Source organism: Prionailurus bengalensis, chromosome D4 (assembly GCF_016509475.1).
Source record: "Prionailurus bengalensis isolate Pbe53 chromosome D4, Fcat_Pben_1.1_paternal_pri, whole genome shotgun sequence".
Taxonomy (NCBI): domain Eukaryota; kingdom Metazoa; phylum Chordata; class Mammalia; order Carnivora; family Felidae; genus Prionailurus; species Prionailurus bengalensis.
The window spans coordinates 90,875,604-90,896,684 of NC_057359.1; the positions used below are offsets into that span (position 1 = coordinate 90,875,604).

The window sequence follows — 21,081 nt, forward strand, 5'->3', positions numbered from 1 at the left end:
ACCGCGCGCCCCTCCCCCTCCGCTGCCCCGCCCCCGCCCCGCGGGCCCAGCCTGCAAGCCGAGCCCACCCGCCCCTCGCGCCCTGTCCCCCGCCCCGGGGTCCTAGGGAGCGGAGTGTCCCCTGGGCTCTGCCGTCTCGTGGCCCTCTGGGCGGCAGCCGCTGGCGCAGCGGGCCCAGCTCCGGGCGAGAAGAGCCGATCCGGGAACTCGGGGTGGGGGTGAGGGCCTGAGAAGTTAGAAACACTTTCGTGTGTTTAGAACAGCGTCGAAACAATCACAGGAAGGCAAAACCAGCTGAACGGTGCGCGTATTCCGCGGTTTAGGCATTCCCCCTTTGCTCAGGGCTTAGCTGCCGGCACGCTGGCCTCGGGCGCCCGGTGCGTTCCCGAATCTCCCTGAGCCTGTTTCCTCCCCTGGAAAAGGAGTCGAAATAGTTTCCTCCCAGGCTTGTTGGGGTACCATTGCCCTTTGTTCACCGCAGAGACTCTAGAGCCCCATGGGGACCCTCTTACGTTTCAAGAGGCCTTTGCTTAGGTCTGGATGAGGGAGGGGTCATAAAGAGGGACAAAAAAGGAAGGCACCCTAATGGTAAGTAAAGGAGTAGCAACAAGGGAGAAACAGAGAAACAGCAGGGGAAAGTAAGGACCCATGCAGCTCAGAGAGGTTACAGGTTTGCTCAAGGTCACAAGGAAGCCACTTGAAGTTGTAACTCTTCCTGGACCCTGGGCATAGCCTCTCAGGTCCTTTGGAGGTGTCCCCGTGTCCTTAGGGTTTCCCTTGACGACCGTAGGTTTCCATCAGGTGGGGCTAGTGTCCCCAGAATACGTAGGAGCCTGGCACATGACTGGGGAAGCTGGTAAGTGCCCGCAGAAAGGTCATGCTTCCATTTTTAGCTGCAAACACTGCTTCCCTGGGACCTGGTCTGGGACTGAGTGGTTTTTTTTTTTTCTTTGTTTGGTTTTTTTCTTTTTTTTTTAATGTTTATTTTTTATTTTTGACAGAGAGAGACAGAGCATGAACGGGGGAGGGGGAGACACACACACACACACACACACACACACACACAAACACACACACACGCACAGTATCTGAAACAGGCTCCGAGCTGTCAGCAGAGAGCCTGACGCGGGGCTTGAACTCATGGTCAGCAAGATCATGACCTGAGCTGAGGTCAGACGCTCAACGGACTGAGCCACCCAGTCAAGTGTGTTGTTTTTTTCTTAAGTAAGCTCTGCCCTAAAAGTGGGGCTTTGAAGACCCTCACATCAAGAGTCGCATGCTTTACTGATTCTTGACAATATTTTGCTGATTCTATTGCAACTGTATTGCCAAGACACATAGCCCAGAAATAGTCTAAGGGCCTCCAGACTGAGGCTCAGGAATCACCATAGTCTGTCAGCGGAACCAGAGTGAACTGTCGAGACGGGGACAGCCCTGTGCCTCCAGGAAGCCAGGCACAAGCCACTCTCTGAACCTGAGTGGTTTTTCCTCAATCAGTTTTCCTGGTGCGCATTCAGGACAAGGATGCCACCCAGTAAGAAACAGGAGAGCCGGGTGGGGCTCACCCAGCCCGGGGGCCCTGGCAGACAAGCCAGCACTTGGCCTGTGGGCCACGACCCTCTCCTGCCCCCACCGGCACCGTCTGCCCTCTGTCCCCTGACCCCCACCTCACAGGAGACAAACCAGCCCGAGGACAGCCTCGGGGCCGGCCTGGGAAGAGCTGGGTGGAAGGACAGGTGAGGGAAGACACAAGGGGTGTTCTCGACTCCCAAATCTGACGACCGAAGTCTGGGAGGCGAGAGGAAGATGGGAGGAAATGCAGGGTGTGCATTTGCACGTCTTCCTAATAGGAGACGTGAGTGGGTGACCCAGGACTCGGGCGGAGACCTGACGCCTTCAGGGGAGCCGGGAGAAGGATCCGAGAGAACCAGAGCAAACCCACAAAAGCACAGGGGCGGCGGGAGGTGCCGGAGACATACGTGTGCGGGTCCTCCAGGGCCCCCACTCTTCGCTCTATGTGTGTGTGTGTGTGTGTGTGTGTGTGTGTGTGTGTATACCGTGGTTAAAAACCTTGGTGAATATGGCTTACGTGTCTTCTTAGGGGGAGGAGGGCTATGGGGACGGTGCTCCCCCTTGCTGGCTGCGGGTGAGAGGCCGTACCACCTCCTGGGTGGGGTCCAGGGCTCGCTTTTGGGATCCAGGTGCGTGCACACAGCGGGGAGCAGACAGGGTGCTGAGGGCAGGCATGGACGCATCCACAGAGGAACAAGGACAGAAGCGATTTCTGTCAATGACAGCACCTTACGCATATCAATTCACCTGGTTATTCGAGAGAAGGTAAACGTCCACTACATTGCGGGAAGGTTCTGGGGGCTTGGACTTAGAGCAATGAGCCAACCTAGTTCCTGCTCGCATGGAGCTGACTAAAGCAGGGAGGGGTTCACTGAGGAATTCTGGTGACAGCCGTGTGGTCTCGCTGGGATCAGCGGGCTCGTCCAGCAGCTTAGGACCAAGCCAAGTGAGGCCCGCGGTGGAGGGGCTATGCCCCAGCTACCCCGGAGAAGCAAGCCTCCGTTCCCTTGGCCTGTCCTTAGATTTCCCATCTGTCAAATGGGTGTGTAGGGCAACACGCCCCTCGATTTGTCCGTGAACGTGGTCTCGACTCTTCCGGGCAGATGAGGAAGAACTTCCTGGTGGTCGGTCTCCCCACTGGTAACTTCAGGAGAGGGGTTGATGTCACCAAGGGGATGGGGCGGCACCCCCGGGGGAATGGCTAGGGATCCTTTTCTGGTTAGCGGCCAAGCTGGACCGGGAGCCCTGGCCTCCAAACTCCGTCCTCAACCTCCCTTCCACCCACATCCTCCCGCTCGATCCCTTGCTGTGACCTCCGCCTGAGATCCCGGAGGAGGCCTGGGAATGTCTCCCAGAAGAGAAGGGATCTGTGGTCGAGCATGTCTTAGAACCCTGGAAGCAGCAGGAAGACAGGGCTCCCCAGACCTTAATCTCCAAGGGCAGGTGGGGGCAGGGCCTCTAGCCCAGTGAGTGCATGCACCTCCCTTTTCTTACCGGAGGGCAGAACCTTCTGTCTGGAGCAAGGGCCAGCGTTTTCCCGGGAGCCCAGCAGACGGCTCTGGAAAACTCAGGGTAGACCCAGACAGCCATGTCAGGCCCCGCGGGGCCTCGGTACTGGGACCCGGTGACAACAAGAGATGTGTCTCTGTGGACAGATGCCAGGTCTCAGGTCACCTGCCACGGGCTCTGCCCTTGAAGTTCTGGGTGACCTTGGACAAAACCTCAGTGTTGCCTGCTATAAAAAGAAGTGATGGGTTCCTCATGGGCTCTTCAAGCTGTGCTTCTGGGATTGGGGGTCGGGCCTCTAGGGGGCCGTGGACGTTCGGGGAGTCCACGCCTCATGCCGGTGTCACCCTGAGCAGCTCTGTCCTGTGTTTGCCACACAGGGCTTCTGCCTTAGGTACCGTCGGGACAGAATTTGCCCTCCCCCATATAGGTGAGGTTTGAAACTGTAAGGGCAGGTGAGCGCTGGGCCAAGCCTGTCCCTCCGGGTCTCTGCTCCTCTGTTCCGTGTTGTCCTGTGTGCTCAGGGGGGACCAGTGGGTATGCAGTCTGGTGGCTCCGTCTACAGGAGTCCAGCTGAACCTGCGGGTCATTCTTTTACCAAATCCCATCGTCCCGCACTCGCTAGGGCCTGGCCTCGACCCACAGCCCCCATCCTGTCCCTGATCCCACGCTGGTCACAGGGAGCAAATCTGCAAGCTCTTCTGAGACCAGCAGGCCGGGACCCCAGGAGCAGACCCAGGGAAGGAGAGGGCTCCCCCTGCATCCGGCAGAGGAGCTGAGGGTGGGGCAAGGGGCCCAGACCCACATGTGAACGAGGGCATGTTCGGAGGGGTCTGTGTGCCCAGCAGGCTCACCCTGGGCTGGAGAGAAGGCCTTGCACTTTGGAGAAGGCTGGGAGGGACGAAGGTCCAGCCTCCCTCATCCACTGTGGGGGTTGGGGCCACCTTGCCGTTCAGGCTCCACAAGGTGGGACCTGGGACAGGTGGTCTGGACCTTCTGGACTCGTGCTTCCTTGCAGGGACATGTGCAGCGGCCTCCCTCGCAGACTCGCCAGAGGGGACACAGCGCAGGAAGATTCAGACCCTGCAAAGGAAGATGCCACGTGGGGGACCCCGTAGGGTCATGCTCACTGAAGAGGTCACAGTGCTCAGCATCTGAGATCCCCGGCTGAATTAGGGAAGGAGGGAGGGAGTGAAACCACAGTAGCAGGGTCCACACCAGGCCAGGTCAGAGGGTGTCACAGCTCGGGCCCTGGAAGGGGGCACGGGACACGTCTGTCTGTCCCTCCAGCACTGACCTTCCTCCACATGGGCCCTGCTGACCTCCTGGATCATGTCTACCTCCTCCGCAAACAACGCTGAGTGTTCTCAGACGAGGGAGAGCAGGCAGGGGCCAAGGACGGGCTTCTGGAATCCTGTGTCCTGGGGGACTCTGGGACAGCCTTCCAGGTGGCCCTTTGTGTCCTGCAGGCACCAGGCCACGATTCCACCTCATCTCTCAGGGAATGCGACAACCCATCTATAAGGCCCATTACGTCCCCATGTCACAGATGGGGACACTGAGGCTAATAGCACATCCTGGGTCACTAGACAAGCTGGGTCAGGAAGCCCATCTCCCTGACTTTGGATTGTCCTACCAGCAGGCATGAATCTTGGCGTCCTGGGGCTCGAGTCCCTCCTCCTGGGGGATCCCACCACCAGCCGAGGCCCCCCCCTACCCACTGAATCAGGGGAGCAGAGCTGACCAACCTGCCTGGGGCCCCACCTGGGGCTGGGGAAGGGCCGACTCCGGGCGCTGGGGGCTCTCTCAGTATCGGGCCAGCCGGTCCCCTGCAGGACGAGGACTCCTCGCTGTGGATCGGCTGGGGCTTCTGCTTCCTCACATTGTCACCTGGGCTGCCGGTCCCTAGACCAGAAACCTGCCCGTCTGAAGGTGACCACCGGTGCCTCCCTTGGGTTTCATTTGCCCGAGTCCCTCCCCGGGACGACCCGCATCTCTGACGCCTGCTCCCGTGGGGGTCGCCTCCCCTTGGACTGGGACGGGTCTGGCCTCCATCCCGGGGAACGCACTGGCTTTGGCGCATTATTTGGCCCAGAGGCCTGTGAACCTTCTGGCCCTGGGTCGTGAGGGATGCTCTCCCCTCTGTGGTGTGACCGTCCGGCCTTCTGCATCTCCCGGTTTCTGTTTGGGCCACGGGAGGACCAGCCGTGTCCTCTCTGGCGTCAGGCTGTGGAGTCACGGCACAAACAGGGGTCTCCACCCGGAGACCATTGTCACCGAAGGGGCCTCCTTTTTCCCCCCTAATCTTTAATCCATCGTGATTTCAATATCAAAGGAGAAAAAGTCTATTTCAAACGACCACAAAGTACAAAAATGAATCTGTCCCATCTGAAAACACGATGCGGACCCAAAGGTATCTCTTACAAGATTCCACTTGAAGGAAACCTCCAGACTAGGTAAGGAAACACGGAGAGAAAGCAGACTGGGGGTTCCCAGGGGCTGGAGGGGGCACGAAAGGGGAGTGAGGTCTCTGGGTACACGGTGACCCTTGGGGATCGAGATATTCTGCAGCAAAATTCTGTGGCGTGGTTCACAGCGTTGTGAGCGTACCCAGTGCTGAGGAATTGAACAACGTAAAATAAATAAAACATTTTATTGAAGATTAATATAGATTATAACTAATGAACAAATAACATAACAGCTAAAAAATAGAAGAGAAAAAGGATAAGGGAGAAGAGGAAGAGACATTTTGGTGGGGGGTCGGGGTCAGGGATTGGAGAATGCATTTGAAATAAAATATAATAAACAAAAAATGAAATAAGATGAAAAAAGCACCCTGTATAGGTCTTCAACCCCTTGATTTTTGGGCGACATCCATGTGGGATCAAGGGCAGTGGCAGGGGCGGGGAGAAGGGCGATGGCAGGAGCAGTGTTGGGAGCAACAGCGGGAAGAGTGGAACCAGCAGAAGCAGGACCCAGCTGACTCTGCTCAGGTGCCCGCTGTCCCCGCACAGGTCCCAGGTCACCTGCTGGCTCCCGGGCCCCTGCAGGAGTCGCTCCAGATACCTCGCCTGCCTGCAGATACGCCGAGGCCCCTGATGCCTTTGGGCCGGGCTCTGGAGCCGACCCGGCTTTTGCTCCTGCACCGGACTCTTGAGAAGGAAACAGAGTGATGGTTGCAGCGGCTCCAAGGCCTCACGGTGAGAGGAGGGAAGGTCCCCCACCCCACCCAGCCCCGGCCTCTCCAGGGGCCCTTTGCAGAGACACAACTCACCCCGGAGCCTCCCCGAGAAGCCGCGGCCAGGAACCCACACGAGGACCTCTGCCCCCTGCAGTCCGCAGCCCGGGGCTCTCAGTCCGCTCCTGGCCCCACACCAGCCCGCGGGGGCTCCTCCCAGGGTGGCCCAGCACCACCCGGGCCCCGTGCACCCCCTTTGCCCACCCCCAGCCTTCTCACCCTCGGGCTCTGACTCTGGGGACTCCAAGTACTGGTCCCAGGACCGGTGAACGAAGACCTTACGGTGGGGCCGGGGCGCTGGAGGAGGCCTTCCCAGGCCAACTCCAGGCTCTGCTTCCCAAAACCTCAGTGCAGCCACTCTCTCCACGGGTCCAGGGTGGCCCTCCTGGGCGACGGGGCACACGCACAACTCTGTAGGGCGGGTGAATCCGGATTCGGCCAATCGTTTCCCGATTTCATCGGTTGATTTCTGTAAAGACAGTGACCCGCGGACGGCCCGGAGACATCACAGCCCCGTCCGGCCACCTCAGTGTCCTTCTGCCCTCTCCCCCTGAAGCTCTCAGATCGGACACAGACCTGAGTGTGCACAGCCCTGGGCCTGTGACACAGTGACATCCACCTACAGGGCTGGGGATGAACGTTGGGGACAAGAGGGCCACCCCAGCACACCCTGTCCCTCCTAGCCAGCCTTGACCGGGGTGTGAGCATGACCCACCCACCAGGCATCTGACCCCTTCATCAGCCAGCACCTGCTCAGGTGGGCCCTCCAAACACGACCCCTCCTTCCACACACACACACACACACACACACACACACACACGGGAGGGGACCTGGGGCCGCACAGGTCAGATCAGAGCGGTGTCGGGCTGGACTGGATGTCTCTGGGTCTCCTGTGTAACCTTTGGGTCCCTGCGAGCTAGAGACCTGAGGCGTCCTGTGCACGACCTGACCCACTGTCTCCAGGGTCGGGAAGCATCGCGGCCACAGGCTCCCCTGAGCCGGCAGCCGCGGGACACGGGCACACAACAGGAGAACATGTTCGTCAGGCGAAGGTGTCCCAACGAATGAGCCCAGTCGGGCGCTGTCTCCAGAAAGTGGATGCCTGGTGACCCGGGTTCTGAGTTCAATTGGGCTCTGTGACCAGAGGTGAGGTCACTTCCTGGGGTCCCCTTACCCGGCTTCCTGCTCCTACAAGAGCCCCTCCCAGGCTGCAAAGGGGCTCCCCTCCGCCCCATGCCCTGTCCCTACAGTGACAGCAACACAGCCCAGACGCGTCCCCACGAGGCCTGGTGCAGCCGGGGCCGCGGCTTTGGGGCCACAGAGCTGGGTTCAGACCTGGGTTTTCCCCCTGACCAGTGCTGGGACCCTGCATTGTGCCTCGCGGGGCCCCAGTCACCTGTCTGCACAGTGGGGTCCTTGTGGCATCTACTTGTAGGGGCGCCATCAGGGAGCCACCTGTAGACACGTCCCATGCCTGCTATCTCATGAGGCTCGTGGGCACACGTGATCGTGGAAGGATGAGGAAGGGGTGGGCCTGGCACGGACACACTCACGCGGGCCTGGGTCTTCTCTGGGTCCAGGCACAGCCACCCCTCCTGCCTGGGTCCCAGGCCCGGGGGAAGGTGGAGGTGAACTCGTTCACAGCCTGTGCCCTCCGGACATGCACTCCAGGGGCCACATTACATTTGGGCTCAGGTCCCAGGGCCTGGTCTGGGTCCACGTGCCTGGCAGTCCCCACTGTGGCTCCCCGCCTTCCCGATTCCTGGTCCCACGTGCCTCTGACACCCCCTCCCCTCCCAGGTGGACGTCCCATGTGACCGGGTTCTAAGAGCTAGAATATGATGACCGGGTGTCATTTCTGGGCCGATTCATGGAATTTCTGGTTTCCTCTCTCGTGGGTCCATTCTCTGTCTCTGCCTCGGACTCTGTCTGTCTCTCTGTGCCTCGCGGTAGCAGGGCCTGTGTGCTCCAGGGTCCAGGTGACAACCCTCAGAAGCCTCCCTTGTGGCCCGTGTCCCTCCCCAGGCCTAGTGCTCAGTTCCCTCATGAGGCCTCCTCGGCCCAGCCAGGGCACTGCCTGTGGAACTACTTCCTAATGAGGGCCCGAGGCTCCATCAAGGATGTCTTGACCTCGGTCCCCACACCAGGGGCTGCTGCTCGGCCACGTGCTACAAACCCAGGTCCTCGGTCCTCCAAGCCCCCAGGCTGCCCTCTGCTCAGAAAGACCTTGAGGAAGTAGGAAGCATTTTCCCAGGAGGGGAGAACAGAGGGCCAGGGATGAAGATCCCAGGACACAGAGTCATCTATGAGCCTGTGGGACCCTTGGGACACTGTCGACGCAGCCCAGTTTAGGAGGAGGAAGCTGAGTCCTTCTGTGCCGTAGCCCTGTCCACACTTCCTAGCTCCAGGGGCCCAGCGTGGTGGACACAGGACCCCAGACCCTGTCTTCCCTAGTTCTTGCCATTCCTCCTGGACACCTTGGGGACCCACTGACCCTCAGCCGGCATGTGTCCCTTCCTATGCTGTGGGTCCCGGGCTATTGCCAGGAATCCTGATGTCCCTGCCCCATGGCCCCACTGCCTCCAGCCTTTCTCTTCTTTCCCCCATATTACCCACCCCCTCCCAGTGTGGACTCCCCTCTGATCTCCAGTGGGACAGTCACAATGTGTGTCTGTGTGCACGCGCCTTTCTGGAGATGCCCAGAGGTCACAGCCTCACAGGGACGGGGTGGATAGGGACCCCCAAGCATCTTAGGGGCTCTCATTCCCAGGGGGAACCCCATGGGGGTTAGAGGCTGGCCTAGGACTGGAGACCAGCCCTGCTCCTTGGACCCTGCACACCTCACTTGTGCTGGGCTAGTCCTTGCCTCTCCTCAGGGTCCCTCTGTCCCTGGGGGTCAGACGGGGAAGTGCATCAGTGTAGCCAAGCCCCAGGCTCGCCCCAGGGGTAGGTGGAGGGGAGGTGCTCCAGGTACACAGGCCTCCCTCCACAGGGCCAGATGGGTCGTGCGGAGGCCAGGTGTGGCCAGGGACCCGCACTCAGCACCTGTAGATGATCCAGACGGACCGGTGATGTGCATGAATCCAACTGCTCCCCACCTGGCTGGTCACCCACGTTCCCACCTCTGCCAACTGCTCTGGGAACCAAACCTCTCCTGAGCCTCAGAACCACGCTCGCCCTTGCCAGGCAGGCCTCAGGGTGCGAGGCAAGGTTGGTTGAATATCTGGGGACACGATGGCCAGTGACTACACCCGCCCCACCCAGCTGGCCTGGACCGCAGACTCCACCCGGGGGTCCAGGTGCATGGACCCTGGGGCATGGCTGGGCCAGGGCTCCTGGAGGCAGCAGTGGAGGCCGACTCAGGGCCGGGAGAAGTCGGTCCGCCCCTTGCTCTTCTCCTTTCCTCCTTCCGCCTTGTCTTCCTGGCAGGACGTTGGACACCGTTCCAGCCTGTGCCTGGATGCAGCCCTGTGAGGAGTCAGAGGGTGGCAAGCTGCCCGGGGAGGCCGGGGGCCAACTCCAGGATGACCAAGTGTCAGGGGGCTACTGTAACTGGGCATCCCCCGGGCACTCAGTGATTTCAGCCCTTTGTATACATGAGCCGTGACCCCCGGGACCGGGTATCAGCCCATTCCTCACCCCAAGAGGCATGTATCGTCCCCAGCCGAGGCCCCGTCGGTGGCCCGTCCTCCCTCCAGCCCCAAGAGGTCCAGCTGCTCCACAGGCTCTACATCTTTTGCCACTGGAGCCCGAGCAGCCATCAGGGGCTTGGATCCGGGCCCTGGAGCCCCTCAGGGAGGACAGGTGAGACTGGGCAGGAGCCAGCAGAGGGCTGAGTGGAGTCTCCTTGAGGTCATGGCCTCCTGCTCAGCCCAGACCCGCTTGTGTGCCGACCCCTATGACACCTGGACCCCGGCTGCCAGGCAGGCTTGGGGACAGAGACCACAATGTGGCTCCTGGTAGCTCACAGGTGTCCCTGTGTCCTGTAGCTAGACCTGTCCTACCAGCTGGACTCCCTCCTGGTCGGCCAGCAATATCTGTGGCCAAGAGGAACAGGCCAGTGTCAAGGTCTGGGAAGAATGAGTGGCCAGGCAGAAGGGGAAGGCTCACCCTCGGCTCGGGCAGTCCCTGCTGGGCTGGCAGGAGCTCCGGAGGTGGTATTCCAGCTCTCTGCTGACCAGCCCTGTGCCCAGAAACACCTGCCTCCCTTCTCTGGGCCTCACTCTCTTGCTCTGTGAAATGGGTGATGCAGAGCAATCACTCCCATGGCAGGAACAAGGCGGGTACCGGTGACGGATGGAGCACCCGTACAGGACCCGGATCGCAGACCACAGTGGGGAAGCGGGGAGGGGATGCCATTGAGGCCCCGCCCCCAAAGCCATCCAGCCTTTCCATGCAGCCACCAGGGCCTGGCATGGCCCCAGGAGCGGTGGCCGACCAGACTCCTGACACAGGTCCCTGTGGCCTCTTTCTGAGCAGTGGGGACCCGGGGGCGGGGACACCCAGGGTGCAGGGGTGCTCGGGGCAGCTCCTCCCTTGGAGGGAAAGAGAACAATGGAGACATTCTCTGGGGTCCCCCCAGGCCAGGAGAAATGGGAGGAGCGCTCCCCCAGCCCAGAGAGCTCTTCCCTGTGACTATTTCCCTGGCGGGGGTATGGGGTCAGCGGGTTATACTGGCTGTAAACAGTGAGTCTACACCTGAATGTGTGAGCCCCCGAATTCACCGTATACACTGAAAGGCGGTTTCACTGAAAATTCGGCAGGAACTTGCTTCGGCAGCTTATGAGTCTCAATTTGGAGCCCTGTCCGTCCCAGAGACCCCAGGACCCGGGCTGTCCTCCCAGACCCTGCCGGAGACCCCAGGGCCCGGGCTGTCCTCCCAGTCCCTGCCGGAGACCCCAGGGCCCAGGTTGTCCTCCCAATCCCTCCCAGGGACTCCAGGCCTGGGCTGTCCTCCTGCTCCCTCCCAGGGACCCAAGACCCAGACTGTTTCCAGGTCCCCTCAGGGGCCCCAGGGCCCGGGGTGTCTCCTGGTTCCTCCAAGGGACCCCAGAGCCCGGGATGCCCTCCCAGTCCCTCCCGGAGACTCCAGGTCCTGGGCTGTCCTCCCGGTCCCTCCTGGAGAGTCCAATGCCCTGGGTGACCTCCCGGTCCCGCCAGGGACCCCAAGGACCAGACTGTCTTTCCGGTCACCCCCTGGAGACCCCAGGGCCCAAGCTGTACTCCCAGTCCTTCCCAGAGACCTCATGCGTCAGCTCAGCCTCAGCCTCCACACGCCCCGGGGCAGCCTTGGGCGCTCATGAGCTCTGTCTCTCAGGGTCCGCAAGCACAGCGCCTCACTGCCCCTGTCCCCCCAGCCAGCGGGCGACACCGCATCACCGGTGCCGGCCTGGATGTGACGATCAGCAGCTTGGACGAGAGCATCCGCCGAGCTGGCAGGGGGCACGTCCCTTGGTCCCCTCTCCGAGACCTCTCCGGGTACAGACCTCACTTGAACAACTCCTTTGACAGGAGACCATCTCTGGACCTGCCGGGGAATCCAGCCCCGGGAGGAGGCGACGACCTGCTCTGCTCTACAGAGGAGGAGACTGAGGCAACATCATCCTCCCAGGCCGGTGCCTGGAAATCCATGCTTATCTGGGGGCCAATACCAAGCCCGCGAGCTCCCTCCACATCTAGGATGCCGTGGCTCTGACGACACTGACTGGTCACGTCCCCTGCACCTGGCAAGCTACGGTGGTGACCCCCGACTCCTTACCTGACATCCGAGCCCCGAGTGAACTGGGCCAGATGCCCTCCCCAGGGTGTTCCCCTCCCCCCTCCCTAGTGTTTTCCTCCCCCAGGGAGCCCACCATCCCTGCCCCTCGAGCCCCCTGCTACCACCGCCCCGCTCCATGGCTCCCATCCAGAGCACCCTCATCTCTAAGGCTGGCTTCAGAGGTCACCTCCTCGGGGTCCTGAGAAGCCCACGCTTCAGGTCAGAGCGACCCGGGCTCACAACCACAGGGGGGCCACGTCAGAGTCCTGTGACACGCAAGCTCTATGCCAGCTTCTGGGACCTCGGTGCTCTTTTTTGAAGATGAGTTCGGCGGCTCGCACCTCAGGTGGGTGTGGGGGGGATGAAAGCAAGGGAGGTGAAGGCGTCCGAAGTGGGGGAGCTTGTGGGGGGAGGGGGCTCTCGGGAAGGCAGGAGGAGGGGATGGAGAGGAGGGAAAGTCGGCCTGACCTCTCCCTGCCCAGACTGGTGTCCACCTCCCCCTCCCCCTGCTCAGCCAGGCGCCCGGATGAACAGTGGAGTGGAGTGTGGGGGCCAGGTCATCAGGGTGGGGGTCTGTCTCACTTCCCTCTTGCCCCCATGTTTCCATACCCACTGCGTCCAGCCGCCTTGCCTGGGTGGAGTGGCCATGGTCCCAAGTCTAAGAGGATATGAGGGTCACTGAGCGGGCGGTGGACATCGGATACGTGCGACCCCAGGTGTCTGTGGGCTCCTGCCGCGAGGGGGTCCCGTGTGCGCAGTCCCATTGTCCCGGTGCACCTGCGCAGGCTCCACCTGCCTCGACCTTTGGTGGGAGCACCTCCCCGCCCACAAGGCTCCTGCGCCACATCCTGCCCGAAGGTGGGAGCCAGGGGCCACTCTAGCCGGACTGGTGAAGCTCCTCCTCCAAGCGCTCGTGGAACAGTCGGGAAACTGAGGCCAGGAGAGGCAGGGACTGGCCGGGGACCCACCAGGTGAGCAGAGCCTAGAGGGGCTGGGGGAGGTTTCGGGCTCCTAGGCCAGGGCTTCACTTTCCCAGGGGGTTTTCAAGGGAATGAGAGCCTCTAAGATCCTGAAGGACCACTGAACCGATCCCGTGTGGGGTCCTTTCCTCTGGACATCCCCGAGTGGGCACAGGTCCACGCAATTGCATGGAAACACAGTCCCCCGCCCCCCAGTAACTAACCACCCGCATGGGGGTCAAAGGATGAGTGGACCCTGGAGGTGACAGGGGTTGGGGAAGAGAAGAGGTGTGGGGCGGGGACATTGTCTCCAGGGAACATGCCCATGAAGGGAGCCACGCCGGGCCGATGGCCAGGGGATCCCCAAATGCCCCCGTGTGTATCACAGGCACCCCCATTCTAGAGAAGCACCCCACTCAGCCCCTGTGGTTGGAGACCTTCGAATGCGCAACGTGTTCTCATGCTGTGTCCTGATAAATCGAGGCTGTGGTCTCAGGAAAGCCCCCAGGGAGAGCCTTTTCCCACTTGCATACGGTGGGACCGGTCTCACCCCCGAAGCCTCTGGTCACGTGCCCGGAGGGACGCAAAGGTGACACCGGGAGGCCAAGGCCTGGCCGGTCTAGCCTGACACGGCCCTGATCCGACTTGTGAGATGCACGAGCCTCCCTGTGTCTGTGAGTGTGTGTGAGGCTGTGTGTGCTTGTAAGGATGGGACGTGGGGGGGAAACCACCCAGACAGCAGCAGGCTGATGGGAGGGTCATGTCCACACCCCAGGTCAAGGGTGACTGGGAGGGACAGGGTGAGTTGTGTAGAGCTACAGGACACAGGGACACACTCTGGTCTCTGTCCCCGAGCCCGGCCGGCAGCTGGGGTCCCGGTCCCCTAGGGGTCAGCGCAGACCTGGGTCTGGGATGAGCAGGAGGCCATGACCTCAAGGAGACTCCACTCTGCCCTCTCCTGTGTTCCGTGCCAGGCCCTCTCCTTCCTCATCATCCACGGCCACGTGTGCCCACGAGCCTCATGGGATAGCAGGCACGGGACGTGTCTACAGGTGGCTCCCTGATGGCGCCCCTACAAGTAGATGCCACAAGGACCCCACTGTGCAGACGGGGAGACCAGGGGGCCCCGGGAGGCACAGGGACTGTGCGGGGTCCCAGCACTGGTCAGGAGGAAAACGCAGGTTTGAACCCAGCTCTGAGGCCCCAAAGCCGCGGCCCCGGCTGCACCAGGCCTCGCGGGGACATGTCTGGGCTGTGTTGGTGTCACTGTAGGGACAGGGCATGGGGTGGAGGGGAGCCCTTTGCAGCCTGGGAGGGGCTCTTGTAGGAGCAGGAAGCCGGGTAAGGGGACCCCAGGAAGTGACCTCACCTCCCTGGTCACAGAGCCCAACAGAACTCGGAACCCGGGTCACCAGGCACCCACATTCTGAAGACAGCGCCCGACTGGGCTCATTCGTTGGGACACCTTCACCTGACGAACATGTTCTCCTGTTGTGTGCCCGTGTCCCGCGGCTGCCGGCTCGGGGGAGCCCGTGGCCGCGATGCTTCCCGACCCTGGAGACAGTGGGTCAGGTCGTGCACAGGACGCCTCAGGTCTCTAGCTCGCAGGGACCCAAAGGTAACACAGGGAGACCCAGAGACATCCAGTCCAGCCCGACACCGCTCTGATCTGACCTGTGCGGCCCCAGGTCCCTCCCGTGTGTGTGTGTGTGTGTGTGTGTGGAAGGAGGGGTCGTGTGTGGAGGGCCCACCTTAGCAAGTGCAGACTGATGAAGGGGTCAGATGCCTGGTGGGCAGGTCAGGCTCACACCCCGGTCAAGGCTGGCTAGGAGGGACAGGGTGTGCTGGGGTGGCCCTCTTGTCCCCAACGTTCATCCCGAGCCCTGTAGGTGGATGTCACTGTGTCACAGGCCCAGGGCTGTGCACACTCAGGTCTGTGTCCGATCTGAGAGCTGCAGGGGGAGAGGTTGGAAGGACACTGAGGTGGCCGGACGGGGCTGTGATGTCTCCGGGCCGTCCGCGGGTCACTGTCTTTACAGATATCAACCGATGAAATCGGGAAACGATTGGCGGAATCTGGATTCGCCCGCCCTACAGAGTTGTGCGTGTGCCCCGTCGCCCAGGAGGGCCACCCTGGACCCGTGGAGAGAGTGGCTGCACTGAGGTTTCGGGAAGCAGAGCCTGGAGTTGGCCTGGGAAGGCCTCCTCCAGCGCCCCGGCCCCACCGTAAGGTCTTCGTTCACCGGTCCTGGGACCAGTACTTGGAGTCCCCGGAGTCAGAGCCCGAGGGTGAGAAGGCTGGGGGTGGGCAATGGGGGTGCACGGGGCCCGGGTGGTGCTGGGCACCCTGGGAGAGCCCCCGCGGGCTGGTGTGGGGCCAGGAGCGGACTGAGAGCCCCGGGCTGCGGACTGCAGGGTGCAGAGGTCCTCGTGCGGGTTCCTGGTTGCGGCTTCTCGGGGAGGCTCCGGGGTGAGTTGTGTCTCTGCAAAGGTCCCTGGAGAGGCCGGCGCTGGGTGGGGTGGGGGACCGTCCCTCCTCTCACCCTGAGGCCTTGGAGCCGCTGCAACCATCATTCTGTTTTCTTCTCAAGAGTCCGGTGCAGGAGCAAAAGCCGGGTCGGCTCCAGAGCCCGGCCCAAAGGCATCAGGGGCCTCGGCGTATCTGCAGGCAGGCGAGGTATCTGGAGCGACTCCTGCAGGAGCTCGGGAGCCAGCAGGTGACCTGGGACCTGTGCGGGGACAGCGGGCACCTGAGCAGAGTCAGCTGGGTCCTGCTTCTGCTGGTTCCACTGTTCCCGCTTTTGCTCCCAACACTGTTCCTGCCATCGCCCTTCTCCCCGCCCCTGCCACTGCCCTTGATCCCACATGGATGTCGCCCAAAAATCAAGGGGTTGAAGACCTATACAGGGTGCTTTTTTTATCTTATTTCATTTTTTGTTTATTATATTTTATTTCAAATGCATTCTCCAATCCCTGACCCCGACCCCCCACCAAAATGTCTCTTCCTCTTCTCCCTTATCCTTTTTCTCTTCTATTTTTTAGCTGTTATGTTATTTGTTCATTAGTTATAATCTATATTAATCTTCAATAAAATGTTTTATTTATTTTACGTTGTTCAATTCCTCAGCACTGGGTACGCTCACAACGCTGTGGACCACGCCACAGAATTTTGCTGCAGAATATCTCGATCCCCAAGGGTCACCGTGTACCCAGAGCCCTCACTCCCTTTCGTGCCCCTCCAGCCCCTGGGAACCCCAAGTCTGCTTTCTCTCCGTGTTTCCTTACCTAGTCTGGCGGTTTCCTTCAAGTGGAATCTCGCCAGAGATACCTTTGGGTCTGCACTGACTTTCTAAGATTGGACAGATTCATTTTTGTAGTTTGTGGTTGTTTGAAATAGACTTTTTCTCATTTGATATTGAAATCACAATGGATTAAAGGTAAGGTGGGAAAAAAGAGTCCCTCTCACCCACAGCCAGCAAGGGGGAGCGCCGTCCCCATGGCCCTTCTCACCCTAAGAAGACACGTAAGCCATATTCACCAAGGTTTTTAACCATCATACACACACACACACACACACACACACGCACACACATAGAGCGAAGGGTGGGGGCCCTGGAGGACCCGCACACGTATGTCTCCGGCACCTACCGCCGCCCCTGTGCTTTTGTGGGTTTGCTCTGGTTCTCTCGGAAACTTCTCCCGGCTCCCTTGAAGGTGTCAGGTCTCCGCCCGAGTCCCTGGGTCACCCACCTACCTCTCCTCTTAGGAAGACGTGCAAATGCACACCCTGCATTTCCTCCCATCTTCCTCTTGCCTCCCAGACTTCGGTCGTCAGTTGGGAGTCGCGAACACCCCTTGTGTCTTCCCTCAACTGTCCTTCCACCCAGCTCTTCCCAGGCCGGCCCCGAGGCGGTCCTCGGGCTGGATTCGTCTCCTGGGAGGTGGGGGTCAGCGGACAGAAGGCAGACGGTGCTGGTGGGGGCAGGAGAGGGCCGTGGCCCACAGGCCGAGTGACAGCTTGTCTGCCAGGGCCCCCGGGCTGGGTGAGCCCCACCGGTTCTCCTCTTTCTTCCCGGGAGGCATCCTTGTCCTGAACGGGCACCAGGGAACCTCAGTGAAGAGACCACTTTGCTTTGAGACGAGGGGCGGAGTGGCAAGGGCTGCAGAGGACGTTGGCCTTGGATGGGGAAAGCGAGGCCGGCCACGCACCGCTGTCCCGTTCAGGGCCCCTCTGGCACCTGGGTGCACCTGCAGCCGGAGGGGCTGGTTCCCGGCAGGCTGGCCGCGTCCCCTGGAGCCCCCGGACCCTCCTCTCTGCCTGAGGACGCTCTCCCAGAGACGCGAGCCCGTCACAGCTGTCTCTGGGGACTGTGCTTCCTCACCTTGTCACCTGGGCGGCCGGTCCCCAGACCAGAAACCTGCCCGTCTGAAGTGACCACCGCTGCCTCCCTCGGGTCTCACTGGCCTGAGTCCCACCGGAGGGCGTCCCGCATCTCAGACGCCTACTCCCGTGGGGGCCACCTCCCTTGTACAGCGACAGGTCTGGTCTCCACCCCGGAGAAAGCACTGGCTTTGGTGCAAAATTTGGCCCAGAGGCCTGTGAACCTTTCTGGCCCTGGGCCGTGAGGGATGCTCTCCCCTCTGCGGTGTGACCGTCCGGCCTTCTGCATCTCCCGGTTTCTCATTGGGCCACGAGAGGACCGGCCGTGTCCTGGCTGGCGTCAGACTGTGGCGTCACAGCACGCACAAGGGTCTCTGTCTCTGACATGTGCCCTCTTTACTAACACAGCCTCTTGTATCCTCGTGACATCTCCTCCCCTCCCCGGTGGAAGGACCGTGTGAGCGGTTCTGAGGGAGAGAATATAACGATGGGTGTCGCTTCCAAGGTGGTTCATGAAAGCCTGTGGTTTCTCCAGGTTCCTTTTCTCCCGGGTCCATTCTCTGGCTCTGTGTCAGTCTGTATGTCTGTGTGTGTGTCTCTCTCTGATGAAGCAAGAGTAGATAATATGAGCTGCCCCAGGAGGCCCAGTGCCAAGAACCTGCAGAGGCTCCGGGCTGAGACACAGAAGTCCTGAGACTTCCCAGGCCCAGCCGAATCCTGCCAAGAGCACGTGCCCGGTCGCAGTCCTGGAGGCGGACCCTACCCCAGTCGAGCCTCAGCTGAGGCTGCAGCCCTGGCCTCCTGGGTGACGGTGGGGCTGAGGCTCCCAGCGGAGCCGAGCCGGGAGACTGGCACAGAAAGTGTCAGGTGGTCCAAGTAAGGTGAATGTGTCCCCCGGCACAGACAACAGTCCGTCCTCCAGGCTGGGGCCCGGGCCCGCCCTCCTCCCTCCCGAGCTCTCTCTGGCCACACTGGCCCCTCCTCAGCTCCTCTCTGGACAAACCCTCTGTGCCTCCGAGTCTCTGCAGCTTTGCTCGTCCCCGCAGCACACTGCTTGCAGACGTGTGTGGGACTGGCTCCTCTTGTCCTTCTGGGTCCCAGCATCAGGGCCACCCTGGAGGCCTGTGAGACCCTCCCCCACCCAGGGGCCCCTGGCTGCCCTCCTTCACCCTGCTTCACTTCCCGACAGTCTGGTCTTTCCTTTCACACAGATTCACTCTTGTGCTTTGACCCACCTCCCCCTCTGGGCTGTGAGCTCCTGGAGGGCTGGGACCTCGCGGGACCTTTGACTCCAGCCCCCAGGCCCAACACATCCCCTGCTCAGGGTGAGAGGCACAGGAGCTGAATGCGTTCAGAGAGGATCTCAGAGTCCCTACCTGCCTCTGAGCAGCTAACGCTGTGCACATGCAGACTAATAGTAAGAGGTACATGTTGGGTTGGGGGCAGGGGACGCCCAGCATGACCCCTGAGCTTCCCTTCCCGCTCCAGAGGCTTCACTGAGCACCGTGGACACAGCCTGCCCCCTGGTGGTCAGCACCGGCATGACAGCCCCAGGCAGGGAAACCAGAAAACAAAACACACACCTTTGTTTGGGTGTAGTCAAGGCAGCAGCCCTCCCTGGCCCTAGGGGGGCACAGGGGCAGGACCTGCGGGCTCCAGGGGCGATGTGAGGACTTCAGAAGCCTCCCTTGTCCCCCGTCCCACCTCTCCCGTCCCGGTGCCCCGTTCATTCTTAAGGCTTTCCTCACCCCAGCCACGGCACTACCTCTGGGAGCCCTTCCTAATGAGGGCCCGGGGCTCCGACAACGAGGGTCTTGACCTCGGTCCCCACACCAGGGTCCGCTGCTCGGCCACGTGCTGCCCACCCAGGTCCTCGGTCCTCCAAACCCCCAGGCTGCGCTCTGCTCATAAAGACCTTGAAGGGGTAGGAAGCATTTTCCCAGGAGGGGAGAACAGAGGGCCAGGGATGAAGATCCCAGGACACAGAGTCATCTATGAGCCTGTGGGACACTTGGGACACTGTCTACACAGCACAGTTTAGGAGAAGGAAGCTGAGTCCTTCGGTGCTGTAGCCCCGTCCACACTTCCGAGTTCCAGGGGCCCAGCGTGGTAGACACAGGACCCCTGACCCCGTCTTCCCTAGTTCCTGCCAATCCTCCTGGACACCTTGGAGACCCTCTGACCTTAGCTGGCATGTCTCCCTCCCTATGTGGTGGGTCCTGGGCTATTGCCAAGAATCCTGATGTCCCTGCCCCATGGCCCCACTGCCTCCAGCCTTTCTCTTCTTTCCCCCGTATTACCCACCCCCTCCCAGTGTGGACTCCCCTCTGATCTCCAGTTGGACAGTCAGAACGTGTGTGTGTGTGTGTGTGTGTGTGTGTGTGTATGTGTTTGTGTGTGTGTACACGCGCCATTCTGGAGATGCCCAGAGGTCACAGCCTCACAGGGACGGGTGGATAGGGACCCCCGAGCATCTTAGGGGCTCTCATTCCCAGGGGAATCCCATGGGGGGTAGAGGCTGGCCTAGGACTGGAGACCAGCCCTGCTCCTTGGACCCTGCACACCTCACTTGTCCTGGGCCAGTCCTTGCCTCTCCTCAGGGTCCCTCTGTCCCTGGGGGTCAGACGGGGAAATGCATCAGTGTGGCCACGGCCCAGGCTCGCCCCAGGGGTAGGTGGAGGGGAGGTGCCCCGGGTACCTAGGCCTCCCTCCCCAGGGCCGGCTGGGTCGTGGGGTGGCCAGGTGTGCCCAGGGACCTGCACCCAGCACCTGTAGATGATCCAGACGGACTGGTGATGTGCATGAATCGAACCGTTCCCCACTTGGCTGGTCACCCACGTTCCCACCTCTGCCAACTGCTCTGGGAACCAAACCTCTCCTGAGCCTCAGAACCACGCCCGCCCCTGCCAGGCAGGCCTCAGGGTGCGAGGCAAGGTGAGTTGGACATCTGGGGACAAGATGGCCAGTGACTATGCCCACCCCACCCAGCTGGCCTGGACCGCAGACTCCACCCCGGGGTCCAGGTGCATGGACCCTGGGGCATGGCTGGGCCAGGGCTCCTGGAGGCAGCAGTGGAGGCCGACTCAGGGCAGGGAGAAGTCGGTCCGCCCCTTGCCCTTCTCCTTTCCTCCTTCCGCCTTGTCTTCCTGGCAGGACATTGGACAGAGGTCCGGCCTGTGCCTGGCTGCAGCCCTGTGAGGAGTCAGAGGGTGGCAAGCTGCCCGGGGAGGCCGGGGGCCACCTCCAGGATGACCAAGTGTCAGAGGGGGCCATTGTAACTGGCCATCCCCGGGCACTCAGTGATTTCAGCCCTTTGTATACATGAGCCGTGACCCCCGGGACCAGGTATCAGCCCATTCCTCACCCAAGAGGCACGTATCATCCCCAGCCGAGGCCCCGTCGGTGTCCGGCCCTCCCTCCAGCCCCAAGAGGTCCAGCTGCTCCACAGGCTCTACATCTTTTGCCGCTGGAGCCCGAGCAGCCATCAGGGGCCTGGATCCGGGCCCTGGAGCCCCTCAGGGAGGACAGGTGAGACCGGGCAGGAGCCAGGAGAGGGCCGAGTGGAGTCTCCTTGAGGTCATGGCCTCCTGCTCAGCCCAGAGCCTCTTGTATGCCGACCCCTATGGCACCTGGACCCCAGCTGCCAGGGAGGTTCGGGGACAGAGA

General features: G+C 61.4%; 1 long non-coding RNA gene across 1 annotated transcript; it reads left to right on the forward strand.

Moving 5' to 3' along the window:
- Positions 1-15,062: 15,062 nt before the first annotated feature.
- LOC122474707 lies at positions 15,063-16,138 on the forward strand. Its single transcript, XR_006294989.1, has 2 exons — positions 15,063-15,323; positions 15,626-16,138. It is a non-coding gene; the product is annotated as an uncharacterized LOC122474707 (long non-coding RNA).
- Positions 16,139-21,081: the final 4,943 nt, after the last annotated feature.